General features: G+C 48.2%; 1 long non-coding RNA gene across 2 annotated transcripts; it reads left to right on the top strand.

The window, feature by feature from the left end:
- The first annotated feature begins 118 nt into the window (after positions 1-118).
- On the top strand, positions 119-11428 carry LOC147241986 (uncharacterized). Of its 2 annotated transcripts, none has more exons than XR_015110979.1 (3): positions 119-332; positions 10266-10394; positions 10466-11428. It is a non-coding gene; the product is annotated as an uncharacterized LOC147241986 (long non-coding RNA). The 2 variants fall into 2 exon arrangements; XR_015110980.1 differs by lacking the exon at positions 119-332 and adding an exon at positions 4151-10022.
- The last annotated feature ends 4074 nt before the right edge of the window (positions 11429-15502 follow it).

Here is a 15502-nt window from a genome sequence, read left to right as displayed (position 1 = left end):
CTTGTAAACAATACTTTTCTATTTATAATTGACACATTCGCACCATAGAGTTCAAGTTTTGGACTACATTACCCATAATTCTCTGCGACATCAGGAAACAAACTGGTGCGCTGTCGTCAAACTGTTCTTTACACCTAAACAGCCTACAGCAACAGATGCGCTTTGTGATGCACATTGAGAACATGACCGCTACATCAGTGGACTACGGACGACATCGAGTCACGAGTTGATTTAAATGTCGTCATTTTAAATTCACCAAGCAAACGCTCAACACTACGTTGCTGGATTGTAAACGCTACTGTACCACGACTGCAAGCAGCAGGCTTTGCCAGGTAAGTGTCTATCAGTAGCTTTACAAGTTGCGAAGTAAAACGGTTCCACAAATCAGAACATTTAGGCAAAGAAACATTGTCTTACCGGTGGCCTGTGTATTCGTTGAGGATTCGATGCGAATGCTGTCAGTTCAGATCTAACGGCTTTTAAAGGAAGGACTGTCAAACAAGCGCCTCTGCGCTCTACACGCGACTCGATTGAGAGAGAGAGAGAGAGAGACGGCAACTCTTTGCCTGAACATAAAACTAGAGTTCACGATAGGCCTATTTGAAGATTTAGTTTCACCTCATTTTGTTCTGTACTTCTAGTGGTTTATAAACACAAAATTCTTTTAGAAACAAATCATATTAGAGAAATCAGTTATTTTAGGCTCACGTCGAGCGAAACAGTGACACTCTCAGGTGTCCGTTTGAGTCTGGGATTTACTGACAAAGAGATACAGTTGCTAAAACAAAGGGGTTTTACTTCCGCCCATCACTCTGTCTGAATGCTGACCAGGAAAACCTCGGTCCATGACCAGCTAGGACAGAGCAGACATCACTAGTCCACAGACACAGGTCCTGACCTCCTTTTATCAAATCTGAAGTCCAAAAGTCAAAAATGACTTGTAGACTGTACAGCGTTTGGCACACGAAAAGTCTTCTTTGGCTCCTACTTGGAGACTTCTGAAGGACATCTGGATACCCAAACACAACAACATCCCATCATAACATAATCTTGGTCTCCAATGACAACCAACACTGGCAGGATGCAGCTTTACATGGGATTTGGATATTTTTGGTCATTTTGGGATGAACAAATGGAGAAAAATAGAGCGAATGGTCAACAGCATCAACCAAGTATAAAACTGTAAAAGTGTTCATAAATTGTTCTGTATTCTCAATTGAGTAAGACTGACAATAATAACTAATATTTCACTGACTAACAATCCAGCCTCTCCCCCGCTCATACAGTCGGACTCACTGTAGATGTGCTGAATGCTGTGATTGTTTGGTCTCTCAGCTGATCTGGTTGCCTGGAGACGGGGCGTGGTTGTCACTTAGCAGGTGTTGCAAATCAATAAATGCCCGCTTGCCCTGCTCCTTCGTGTGTGTGCATGCCGGTCAAACTGAACCGATGGCTGTGTCTATTTTTTCCTGCGTCAGTTTAACATTTTAGTCGGTGCTCCAGCCCTTTTTATGATGGCAGCTACAACAGGTTATGGGCCCAGAAAGGAGCTTGGAAGCCGATGGAACCGTTTATGTTTTGACGGAGAGGAGAGAAATTATGAGTTGTGGGAAACCAAGTTTCTAGCGCACCTGCGTCTGCTGAAGTTGAAGGGCACCATACTCAATGAGCCGCCTGATGAGGAGGAGGAGAACAGTGCAGCCACGGCAGAGGACAATGACAAAAATGAAGAGGTTTATGCAGAAGTGATTCAGCTGTTGGAGGATAAAAGCCTATCTCTTGTGATGAGAGACGCGGCAGATGATGGCAGAAAGGCCCTCCAGATTCTCTCTAAGGGGAAACCCCGAGTGATCAGCTTATACACAGAGCTGACGTCACTTCAGAAAGCTGTCAATGAGAGCGTCACTGATTATGTCATCCGTGCAGAGACTGCAATTACAGCACTGAGGAATGCGGGAGAAACTTTGAGTGATGGCTTGTTAACTGCAATGATTCTGAAGGGCCTGCCGGACTCATTTAAGCCATTTTCCATCCATAGCACACAAAGTGACGAGAAGTTGAGTTTCACCGCATTCAAAGCTAAGCTGCAGAGCACGGAGAAGTTCAATGCTTGCCCAGATGATGACAGCGTGATGAAAGTGAGAGGAAGAGATGGTGGGAACTTGAAGCTGTCCTGTTACAACTGCGGCCAGAGGGGTCACAAAGCTGTGGCGTGCACTTCTGCTGCTGGAGAGCGGGGACAGAGACAGTGGTGTAGCGTCTGCGGGAGTTCCACGCACAAGGACGTGAACTGCAGGCGGAGAAGACGGGACAAGGTGAAGCAGGCTGTGGATGAAGAGGAGGACCACACGTTCGCTTTCAAGGTCCGTCAAGTGGATGGAGACCTGGTCAGCGGAGTGAAGGAGAGAGGCCTTATGGTGGACACAGGGGCCACTTTGGAAAGTGTCACAGAGGGTATGAAAATTAAAGGTAAAACTGAAAAATCGAACATGACGTGAAGTGTGCACAAAAGGTAAATTTGCTCAGAGCAGGAATAGAGAGCCAGATGAAAAAGCAAGAGTTCCACTTGAACTGGTACACACAGATTTGGCCGGACCTACAGAGCCGGCAGCAAAAGACGGGCTCAGGTATATCTTGGCATTCACGGATGACTATTCAGGAGCAGTGTTGACCTATTTTTTGAAAGCTAAGAGTGACACTGTTCAAGGCACTGAGAAGTTCATTGCTGATGTTGCACCTTTATGGTAAAATCAAATGCACCAGATCCAATAATGGCACAGAGTTTACATCTCGCGAATTTCAGTCACTGCTCAGCAAAAATGGCATTCGACACGAAACCTCAGCTCCCTATTCACCCCATCAGAATGGGACAGCTGAGAGGAACTGGAGAACTTCACTAGAAATGGCTGGATGCCTGATAATTGAGAGTAGCCTCCCAAAAGAGCTGTAGACGTACAGAGTTCAGACTGCAGCAGTCATTCGCAACAGGTGTTTTAACAGACGTGTAGGGCAGACTCCATATTACATGCTGACAGGAAAGAAGCCAGATCTTTCAAGAATGAAAACTTTTGGGTCAGTGTGCTATGCACACAAACAAAAGAAGAAAAAGTTAGACTCTCCAGGTGAAAAATGTATTTTTGTTGGTTATGACAAAAATAGTCCTGCATATCTAGTCTTCTATCCAGAGTCAGGCAAAGTTTCCAAAAACAGGTTGGTGAAGTTTATCACAAAGAGTGTCAATTAGTGATGGGAATTCCAGCTCTTTTTAGAGAGCCGGCTCTTTTGGCTCGTCTCACTAAAAAGAGCCGGCTCTTTCGGCTCCGAACCGGCTCTTCAAGTTGTTTTGATGCTTTAATTAATTTATTATCAACAGCAATATGAAATTATGCACAAAATGACTCATTCATGTAAAAGAAATTTGTTTTTTATTTATATATATGTTTACTTTATAAATATGCTTTTCCTTATACACTCCACATAATGTAAAAATGTAAAAAAAAATATATATATAAATTGAACATAAATAAAATACAAAAAACAACTATTTACAATCCAACTTTAACTATTTACATTCTCAGCTTTTTCCTTTAAATAAATTTAAAGTGAAACAACACAAAACACTGCAAAGCACAACACAATAAAATATAGATTAAATATGCAAAACAAAAAGAAATTAAAGCTGTGAGCAGCGTTGGTTGGGACCTCGGCTCTGGGCAGGTTTGGCAACCCGTTTTTTTTTTTTTTTTCTTGTGTTTTAGCTCAAGAACCAAAGCCCTCCTCCTTTTTCTATTTGGCATAATTAGAAGGAGTTTAGAAATCTGAACAGTCACAGTAGAAGACTCACTTCCTCTGTGTGTGAGTGTGTGTGTGTGTGTGTGTGTGCGTGCCTGCTCACTGACTGTCTCTGTGTTGACTTCTCAAACTTTGTCTCAATCTGCTCCTTCCTGATCCTGAACGGTGAGGTTGAGAAAAAAAAAGAAGTGATCCTGAGAACCAGGAGGGATTGCAGGCAATAGAACACCAAGATCCTTAGTCAAGGCAAAGGTTGGCATTTAGAAATACCAAGTGCCTTAGCTTTGCGGGGATGATCCGGTTTCGTCTGTCTGTAATTATCTGTCCTGTTTTGGAGAAGATTCTCTCTGAGGGGACTGATGTTGCCACAGTGCACAGTCTTCGTGTCATCACCTGAGTAAGACGTGGATAAATGGATGCCTTGGTTTTCCACCAGCTCAGTGGGTCTGCACTTCTCCGGCAAAGGGGTTCATCAATGTAGGATCTCACCTCTGCTCAGCACAAACACAAGACACATACACATATTGACCAATCACGTGCTGCGTAAAGAGAAAAAAGTGTGTGTGTGAGAGAGGGAGAGAGAGAGAGAGAAAGAGCGGAGAAAAAAAATGTCTCCCAATAAGGAGCCGGCTCCCGTCGTTCACTTCAAAGAGCCGGCTCTTTGAGCCGTCTCGTTCGGGACCGACCCATCACCAGTGTCAATGAATGTCACACTCAGACAGATCAGGACACCAGTGTGTACATTTTGCATAGGGAGAGTGTTGAAACCCACTTACCACAAAAGGACATGACAAAACCAATTCCCCAGGAAAAACTAGTAGAGGTGTGCGAGTCGAACACCAACTGAGGTGAAACGGGAAACGGTAGCAGCCGACGTTATCCAGAGAGGGAGAGGAGACGTCCTCAGTATTAAGGGAGAGTGTGAGGTAAAATGTGAGGATGACCATGTACTGACCAGTGTGGATTATTGTTCCAGAGTCATTTCTGATTTACCCCAAACGCTGAGAGAGGCGATGAGTTCCCCCGAGTCAGAACAGTGGACAAAGGCTATGCAGGAAGAGATGCAGTCACTCAGGGAGAATGAGACGTTCACCTTAACTCCACTGCCAGAAGGTAAACGTGCAGTGGGGGGTAGATGGGTTCACACACTCAAAGACAACCCTGTTGAGACAACGTACAAAGCCAAAATAGGCAGATAAACGAGCGAATCAGAAAAAGCCAACCAAACTGACGTTCCTTGTCCAAATGAATATTCATTGGACATTCCATCTCGGCTCAGGAAAATACATGATAAAAAATGAATTGAGCTGAACTGATAAATAACATGATGATCACGCAAAGTAGATTTTGGATTTAAAATTCAATGACGCTGCTTTTTTGGGGGGGGGGGGGGGGCTATGGGAGGGCGGGCCATTTTTGACCCTGTAGGACAAGGGGAGTGAACAGAACTTGGAGATCCCACAAGGGTTGGATTGGAGAAGCGTCTGTTTGAGACTACGTCGTTTTTGAGGAGACAGTGCCCCCATTGGTTTCCACTGTAGATGAAATGTGTCACCCCGACTTTGAGGGCTTATAAAATGCAAACTTTTTGATTCATATTTTAACATATTTTTAGTTAGCATATATATTTATGGAAGCACTAGCGACCTGTCCAGGGTGAACCCCCCTCTCACCCGTAGCCGCTGGGATAGCCTCCCCCTGCGACCCTTAACAGGAAGAAGCGGAAGACAATGGATGGATGGATGGATCTATGGTACCTGAAACCTTGGCTAGGATAGGAGTTTATGAGATAAATAGACAATTTCATAGTTTCAAAAAGACCCAACACTACAGTTCTGTTAAATTTAGCAAATCAAACAAATACAAGTCCAAAAATGAGTCAAAATTTTCATTGTCAGAAACCTGTACTTTCCTTTTTTCCTCATGCTACTGTGAACAGGCCTTAATAGAGAGACATAACGGAGCAGTTGTTCAGCAGTGTTCCAGTGGGAGTTTCCTGGATGCCAGCATGTGAAAGACTCAGAAGTCATCAGGTGTTTTACACAGAGGGATTCATTTCATGATAAATGAGCATGGAGGAGACCCAGTAATCATCAACACGAGTGTCACATGAGCAGGTCACCACCCACTGTTATTGATTGGTTACTGCAAGAATCACTCCTAACGCCATCAGGATGTCATGTTTTGTCCTGCCCTGTCCCAACAGTTGGAGCACAACTACAGCCTTAACTCTGCCACTACCTTATCCCTCCCGAACAACCTCATACAGACCCACTATTTGGACTGGCCTGATCCCCCTGACCCTCATCAGTCACTCGTAGTGCCTCACACTAGAGGGAATAGGAGCCTCTGTGAGCTCTGACTGTTGGGATGCACATCCATGCGATGGAAGAGCTGTTTTAAAGAGGGAATCATTTGACCTCTTGACCTGTGTGGGCAGGTACAGGGGGACAATTCCGTCATGAACAATAATATTACTAAACAAATGGGTCTTTAGCTTCCTTGTAAAGGTGTCCACAGTGTCCTCATCCTCCTTATCTCAGGAGGAGATAGCGTTTCATCGGGTTGCAAAATAGGGACAAAATTGTCCTTTCATGTCCATATTGTGGACTTCCTGTTGGATTTAGGTCACAAGTGTCTCCATATCTTTTGTGGGTCTTGATTAGACGAATAGTTGAGTTTCGCTTCTATGTTGCTATGACATTTCTAGGAGCAGTGGTGGGCTGTAGAACGCGTTTCTAGAGATGTAGGTGGCGCTTTGGAGCACATTTTTGGCACTTTAGGGGTTAATTTTGACATTTTATAAAAAAAAGTCACCAGACCGGATGTGCGTGCCAAATGTGGTGAGTTTTAAGTGTGTTTAGGCGTCAAGTTAAGGTTCAAAGTGGCGGCAGAAAAAGAAAAAAACGTTGCAAAAACAATAGGGTCATCGCCCCAAAGTTCCTTTGGGCTCAGGCTCTAATTATTTTGGCAATGTGGGATGACACTGACAGATAAATCTCAACTCAAGTGCAGTAGGCGTGTAGGGTGGAAATTTGCAATAGCATCTACAATTTTGAAGCTAAAAAAACATACTGTGGTCACCTCTGGTTGCCTTGCAAATTCGGATAAATAAAACAAAGCTGGTTTAAATGTAACCACCTTTATTTTACACACAACTGTGGCAATTAGCACGTTCATTAGTGGTGATCTATGCACAAAATCAATAAATGCTTTAAAATGTTTAAAAAGAAATAAAGTTACAATATGCCATAACAATAATCACTGAATTGGAATGGATATTGGGGATCTCAAGTCACTGGCATCTTTATTTCAATTCTGTGCTGAAAAGTTGAGGAACCCCGAGTCTGCTCCTTGAGGATCTTCACACATTCAACCTGCATTAGCTGATGTAGTTGCTAGCTGAAGCACTGACATACTGTATGATACAGTAAGCTTTTTAGTTGACTGGTGCCTATGTATACGGCAACCCTGGCGTCATTAAGGGTTGTATTTGTTTCCACCTGCGTGAGATCGCTCCAACATTTACACTCCTTTTTAGCTCTGGTTTGCTCTCCTTCATCTCCTGAGGGAAACAGCTTATTGGGATGAAATTCTTCCTCTTGGTTAATGAGCTTTTTGATCATGTACCATTTTTTGTTGTCTCTGAATAGCTGCCTGACACTGATGCTCATGACAGCGTGAGGAGTAAAGTTGCAGCCGCTAAAGCAAATGACCTAAAAGAGAACGTGTGGGCTCATCCCAGTTTTATGTCAACAATGCTTTGACTCAACAGTTCCATGTTAGTCTATTCTGTCATTAAACACACATCTGTTGTACAGTTGAGATATTTTCCTCTATTATCCTCATGGACTGATTTCAATTTTACCTCACCGCTCAATTCTAAGTGCAATGATCATAAGGCTGCCTCGCTTGTTCTTCCACCAATAGAGGAATTGATGACGAATTCCCACCGTTACCCATCTCGCCCAGCCAGTGTCTGGCACCAAAAAAGCCCATTCATGCAAAGGCAGCAGATGTGGACGTTGTTGCCACCCTATCAAAACTAATCAATGAGAGCATGGATGATGTTTTGCTACAAATTGCTGGTGTCAGAAAAAATGTGGACTTTGCATGTGAGGAGATAAAAGACGTGAATGGAAGAGTGGGCACTTTGGACCAAGAAAAATCAACAAAGAGGCAGGTCGCATGGACATAAACCAGCAAAGGATTACAGACCTTGAGAGACACTCCAGAAGGTGGAATCTCAGGCTCCCACTTTAACTGTTCTTAAGATTTTGATCGGGAGTGTACACACACACACACACACACACACACACACACACACACACACACACACACCTCTTGGAAATTGAAGAGGATTTAATACAATTACAAAAAACACTTGAGTTAGCCTCAATTTATCTGAGCTTCAAAGTGGACAAGTGTGCAGGATGAATGATAGTGACCTCCAAAAACTGAATGGAGGGCTGACCAGGCTCTACAGAGTCAGGATGAGTTTGGCACTGAGAGAGGAGTCGAGGCCTGAGTAGATGCAGCACGAACCCTTGTTATTGCAGCAGCCAGCTTGGTTTCTCAGCTGGATTTCTTCTATCGGTGTCTGATTCCTCGCCAACGAGCTGGTGGGGAGGACTGCCTCGTCAACCGTAGCTCCCCCTAAGATTTGCCGGATGAAGAGGGGAAGCGTGTTGATGCGCTACCGCCTGGTCTCTGGCAGCCTTGACAAAGCTCCTCCTCTCAGGAGGAAGGTGGCTTCTCTCCACTGGTCAGGATGGAGAGTCAAGGCTCACAGGAGGGCAATAGTATTGCAACTGAGTGGTGATTGATGAATCATGAAAATCAAGAATTTAGATGCTAATGGATAGCAATCACCTAGAGAATAAGATTGTTCAGAGTTATGACAATGAAGAGGCAAGGGAAGCGTAACTACAGACAGAAGCAGTCTAAACATGTTAATATGCATGGGTGTGTATGAGTTTACTGGGTTTGCTACCAGACAAATGTTTGGAATCCCAGGGTTTGAGGTTGCAGAGGTGAGAAAGACCTGTTGCCAACCCTCCCGACTGGAAGTATGAGTGCCTGGGTCAGAGTCAGGGGACAAGGACTGGTAAACATCTTAAAACAGAAGCAAGTGTTGATATAAGTGGTGAATTAGAAAGGTTGAGAGGGGAACTGTTCTGCTCCCCTTTCAGAATTAAGTGTTCTGAAGGGGTTAGTCCAGACATCCTGAGGAAGGAAAAAAAAGGGGGGCTGGTACACTGTAGCAGGCTCAGCACCAGACACCAACGAACAAAGGTGAAGGGGATGTCCTCCTTGTCTGCCATGTCATCCCCGATCCCCATTGTCCAGCTGGTCCAGAGTGCCTGGATCCCAGCTAGTCTTCAGCAGCACAGCACCTGTCTGGGAGTAAAGGGACTCCACCCCAGTGAGTTCCCCTGAAGGCCGCAGAGAGACCATGACCTCAAATTGAAAAACAGATGTGTGAAAAATGACCCCCCTTCCCTGAGGACATACCTGTGTAGTTTTCAGGCTTGGTGTAATTCAGCCAGCGTTTTACTCAGGAACTCCTGCGTGAGCTGGTTGAAGCCGTGCTCCATCTTGGGACTGTAGCAGCGCAGTGTCCCCTGCTGGCTGCACTGAGGCCCTGGCTCAGTATCGTTCCACCTCACCAGTCTCTCCAGCAGGTAAGCCTGGAACTGGAGGAGGAAGCAAGAAGTTTGATGGGCAGAGACGAAAAGTACATGAGCTGTACGCAGTGAATGACTTGTCTCACCTGGGATGATCACCCCCCACTGGTGTAAAGGCTCACCCCCTTCAGATCCTGGATGCGGGCCAGGGGATGATGCGTCCTCCAGATCACGATCCAGGATGATGTCATTGAGGATGCCTGTGGTTTCTGTCAGGTCCCAGGAGTTCCATCTCCAGCTCCCCTGGTCCAACAGCAGCAGTGGAAGGCCAGCTCCCAGAGTGTCAGTGTCAGCCTAGCGTCCCTTTCTTGCTGAGACTGCTTGGCCTCCACTAGGCAGCCATGTCACCCCCATTCCACTCAAAAAAAACGAAAACAAATCAAGGACAAGCAGATCATGAAGGTGGCATACAGCTGCTGACACCCCTCACAAAGTGAGGACACACATCCAGGCGCACCAGCTGATCCCAGTCAGCGAACACTCTGCCTCCCGCATCCGATCTGTCGAAATCTGCTGCCGGGACCCCGAAGATCCAGCTGACAGGTACTTAACTGACTTACTCACTTACAGTGTCTAAACCTTGTCAGTCTGCGTGATCTTTGACAGCCACTGACAGCTGTAGTGTCTGTCTAGCTGGTTTCACGCTTGTGCGGCTCTTTGGCTCCCTGATGGTGGCTCCCCTCCCTGCAGCCACTCAGCATTGGCACTTTAAGTAGATCACCCGACGTCCAGACTGGACACTTTCCTGGGAATGTCTTTGTCTCTGACGACACCTTTTTCTTCCAGGAGATGGCGGCCGTTCACGCATTTGCCTTCCTCCTGCCCCGCCGAAGGACTGGCCCCTGCTGTGCTGCCTGCGGAGGTGAGAGAACAATGGGGAGGATCCACAGGAAGGAGGCCAACGATCGGTCAAAGGTGAGCAGGCTGACCAGCCCAGACTAAAGTATTTTAAAAACAGCCTGAACCACCTCTGCTCTCTCCGTTAGCCTTCCTGATGGAGCCAAGGAAGCGTTAGTTTAAGGCCAAACACCTGGAGGAGCAGGAGGAGGAGGAGGACGACGACGACTCTGATCCAGGTGTGTACAGAAGCTTGAAAACTGTTTGTTTTTTTGTCCCCCCCCCCGCTTCAAAAGGGACTAGACAGTATGGGTGCAGTACACGGCCAGCTGCGTGTGTCGCTCCGTACGGAATATTATTAATACAAGCGGCGACGGCCGCACCCTTCAGCCTCCTCCTCCTCTGCCTCGTCTGCTAGGCTCCCCACCAGGGATACACAGGAGGAAGAAGAAGGAGAAGGACAGGGAGCTCCTCGCCCAGTCTGACCAAGCCATGGCCCCGGGGAACCCCTGCCTCATCCAGGCAGCCACCGCCGCCGGAGCTGGCCGCGTCGCCCTCCCGCACGCAACCGCCTCCTCCTCCTCCGCCTCGTCTGCTAGGCTCCCCACCAGGGATACACAAGAGGAAGAAGAAGGAGGAGAAGGACAGGGAGCTCCTCGCCCAGTCTGACCAAGCCATGGCCCCGGGGAACCCCTGCTATGTCTGCGGGCAACTCCAGCACCTGGACTCGGACCACGCCTTCTACCGGGGGCGCTTCTTCTGCCCGATGGGGGACGAGGGATAGAGGACTGCTGAGCAGTGGCTACAACAACAGTGGGAGAGCCACACGCCGTCCGTCCCCAGAACCACCCCCTGACGTAACCGGAAGCGGGTCGCCGCAGAGGAGGAGGAGGAGGAGGAGGAGGGTTGGCGAGTAAGTCCCACAAGACCCACAAGATCCACGTCTGCCAGCTCTGTGGCCAGCCGCAGACCAAAGACTACGAGCACAGTGCTTTCAGTGGTCTTGGGAGCGGTGGCGGTGGCAAAACCACGGAGAGATTCTGTGCCCTGTTGCAGGGACTGCACCCTGACCTCTGGCTGGCGAGGAAAAGAGTCGGCCAGAGAGAAAACAATTGAGGTTTTTGAAAATAAAATATATTGGTATTGTAAAGCCCTGGTGTTGTGTTTTTCTTGCTTGTCATACTTTGATAGTTTGTTTTGATTTATTTGTAACATAAACATTGAGAACAAATCTATCTATCTACATATATATGTGTGTGTGTGATATATATGTATATATATGTAATATATATTTATATATTACATACTATGTAATATATATTATATAGATAACATATATGTTCCACACAATATGACACACTATGTAATATATATTATATGTATTACACGTGTGGACGGATGGCTCGACGTTTGATAAGCCAGGACGACCAGCGCCTCCCTCAGTCTCCACGACGAATAACACAGCGCCTCCCTCAGTCTCCACGAGGAATAACACAGCGCCTCCCTCAGTCTCCACGACGAGTAACACAGCGCCTCCCTCAGTCTCCACGACGAATAACACAGCGCCTCCGACGGTCTCCAAGTCGGCGCGCGGCTAATTTGAATAGGCTGTTCTTTTTGTCAGCCGGCCAATCGGCGGCTCGCTTTAACCAGCAGATTTTTGGATTGGTCGACAGGATCTACCTACCTTTTTCCGGCACCGTTCGACAGTTTCCGTCACTCTTCTTCTGCGACTCAGAGAGGTAAGTCTCACTGCGCCCTTCCTCCCGCTACTAAGACGAAAAGCTTTATCACGCCGAATTACAGACTTTGTGGGTGTCGTATCGTTGATCTGTCTTGCTACTGCTTGCACTTCATCACACCCAATGGCAGTCTACTTGGCGTGTGTCTCGCACCGTTGATATTTCTTGCAACTGTTTTGAGGTTTGCCGCTTCTGCAAGCGCACTTTGTACTGTCCGTTTGAATGAATGAATGAATGAATGAATGAATGGAAAATATGAGACTTGATATGGGTTCCATGCAAACGTCCTACTTGAAGCAATAAACACCGCATATTTATGTCGGTGTAGTGTCCGAACATGTAGCTCCCGTTTGGGTGTCTTAACCTGGACGGAAGTACGGCGTTTTCCGCTGCCATGGACGCCAACAGTTCCGCTATATTTTTTTAATCTGTTGATGAAAATACATTGCTCATTATACTTGAAGGAATGAATGAGGCAGGCGCTGTGTGACAAAGAGTGCATTTTCTGTAATTTGTGCATGTGTGTGTGTGCGCCCGCGTGCGTGCGTTTGATTACAGGCGTCATGCTAAAAGAGGGTGTTTTTGCATGACTCTTTGCAGAATGGATTACAAACCCGTATTCCGATTTCACGGAGCTACGTCCAGCGAGCTCACCCTAGCTCCAACGCCTGCAGCGAGATGGCTGGCCCAAGCTGGGAAAGTGAAGGTCACGCAGGTCAAGAAGCCCGACCTGGTGAGGGAGGACGCGAAGACCCGTGTGCTCCAGGCCGGAGGTGACCCTGGTTGCTTCCAGCTGGTGCTCAGTGAGAGCGAGCTCCAGTTTGGCAAATACCAGGGGCAGACGTTCAAGTGGCTCCTGAGCAACGATGTGGGCTACGCCAGCAGCCTCCTGGTTGCTCACATGCAGGAGAGGGACAGCGAGTCGCTCCTGGCTGCAAACAAGGACGCCCTCGCCTTGGACGCCTTGACCCAGGAGTTCCTGGGTCAGACGCTGATTGAAAATTACACCCCGCCCGGGGAGTACACAGGTGTACTGTCAGGGAGGAGCACTCACTCACACGCACGCACGCGCCTATTTAACATTTGAGGTCATGGCCTGTCTGTCCTCCCTTCAGGGGAACTCATCGGGGTGGAGTACCTGTTCTCCCAGACGGGCGCCGTGCTGATTAAAACCGGCCAGGATCCAGACACTCCAGACCAGCTGGACCAGGCGGAACAGGGGCCCGAGATGCCTGACGAGGGCTACCAAGAGGAGGAGGAGGAGAGTCTGGCGGACATCGGCTTCTTCTCTGCCACTCACTTGTTTGATCTGCTGCCGCCGCCACAACAGCCTCAGCCTGGCGCACCCCTGCCCGCTGCCGCTGCCTCCTCCTCCACCACCATCACATCTACTGCTGCATCAAGCTCCACCTCGCAGGCTCCATTACCCCCCTCCTCCTCCTCTTCCACCGCTCCATCGGCCTCCACCTCTCAGGAGCCATCGCCCTCCGACTCTCAGGCTCCAACGACATCTGCTGCCGCCTCCGCCTCCACCTCCTCGCATCCTGTACCCCGCAGCACAGCCTTCTACAGGAGGCTGCGCGAGGAGCAGTCGCGACGGGACGGGAATGAATGAATGGAAAATATGAGACTTGATATGGGTTCCATGCAAACGTCCTACTTGAAGCAATAAACACCGCATATTTATGTCGGTGTAGTGTCCGAACATGTAGCTCCCGTTTGGGTGTCTTAACCTGGACGGAAGTACGGCGTTTTCCGCTGCCATGGACGCCAACAGTTCCGCTATATTTTTTTAATCTGTTGATGAAAATACATTGCTCATTATACTTGAAGGAATGAATGAGGCAGGCGCTGTGTGACAAAGAGTGCATTTTCTGTAATTTGTGCATGTGTGTGTGTGTGCGCCCGCGTGCGTGCGTTTGATTACAGGCGTCATGCTAAAAGAGGGTGTTTTTGCATGACTCTTTGCAGAATGGATTACAAACCCGTATTCCGATTTCACGGAGCTACGTCCAGCGAGCTCACCCTAGCTCCAACGCCTGCAGCGAGATGGCTGGCCCAAGCTGGGAAAGTGAAGGTCACGCAGGTCAAGAAGCCCGACCTGGTGAGGGAGGACGCGAAGACCCGTGTGCTCCAGGCCGGAGGTGACCCTGGTTGCTTCCAGCTGGTGCTCAGTGAGAGCGAGCTCCAGTTTGGCAAATACCAGGGGCAGACGTTCAAGTGGCTCCTGAGCAACAATGTGGGCTACGCCAGCAGCCTCCTGGTTGCTCAAATGCAGGAGAGGGACAGCGAGCCTCGTCTGCTAGGCTCCCCACCAGGGATACACAAGAGGAAGAAGAAGGAGGAGAAGGACAGGGAGCTCCTCGCCCAGACCGACCAAGCCATGGCTCCGGGGAACCCCTGCTACGTCTGCGGGCAACCCCAGCACCTGGAATCAGACCACGCCTTCTACCGGGGGCGCTTCTTCTGCCCAATGGAGGACAAGGGGAAGAGGACTTCCGAGCAGTGGCTGCGACAACAGTGGGAGAGCCATGCGCCGTCTGTCCCCAGAACCACCTCATGGCGAATCAGGAAGCGGGTCGCCGAGTAGCAGGAGGAGGGTCGGCGAGTCCCCGCCCGTAAGTCCCACAAGCCTCACAAGATCCACATCTGCCAGCTTTGTGGCCTGCTGATGACCAAAGACTACGGGCACAGTTTTTTCAGCGGTCTTACGATCGGTGGTGGCAAAACCACAGAGAGATTCTGTGCCATGCCACAGGGACTGCACCCTGACCTCTGGCTGGTGAGGAAAAGAGCCGGCCAGAGAGAGATCAATTGAGGTTTTTGAAAATAAAGTATATCAGTTCTGCATAGTCCTGGTATTGTGTTTTTCTTGCTTGTCATACTTTGATAGTTCCTTTTTATTTATTTATAACAAACATTTATAACATAAATCTACATCTGTATTACATACGTATTAAACATGTGGACGGATGAATAGATAGTTGATAAACCGCGAAGAACAGCGCTTCCCTCGGTCTACACGACGAATAACAGCGCCTCCGAGTCCTCTCCGAGCCGGTGCGTGGGTAATTTGAATAACGGCGCTCCCGTTGGTCCTTCGCCGGCGGGGCGAGCGGCCAATTGGGAGGCCGGCCGGAGCGTATCGTTCCACATGAACCAGCAGATTCTTGCGCAGTGGTAAGAGTCCATTGCTGTCTTTATCATGTCCACATGGTGATTACTGAGACTTCACTGTTTTTTGTCATCATTGGCTCTTCTCTGTCTGTGCCAGGTACAGCGAGCGCTGTAAATTGGCTGGGACACAAGCCATTGTGGTAAATGTGACAGGGTTCAGTGCAGAAAGAAAAGCAGCAGAGCCTCTACCCTCTGCCATGGCTCTGCTGCAGGACCCATCGCTGCCCCACCAGCCTCTGGAAACACAGCACCCAGAGGACATGTCTG

Source organism: Aulostomus chinensis, chromosome 21 (genome assembly GCF_037954235.1).
Source record: "Aulostomus chinensis isolate RoL2024-O1b breed Wild chromosome 21, RoL_Achi_v1.0, whole genome shotgun sequence".
In the NCBI taxonomy this organism is placed as follows: Eukaryota; Metazoa; Chordata; class Actinopteri; order Syngnathiformes; family Aulostomidae; genus Aulostomus; species Aulostomus chinensis.
Note: the sequence above shows the minus strand (reverse complement) of the source record. Positions and strands in the feature narration are given on the sequence as shown.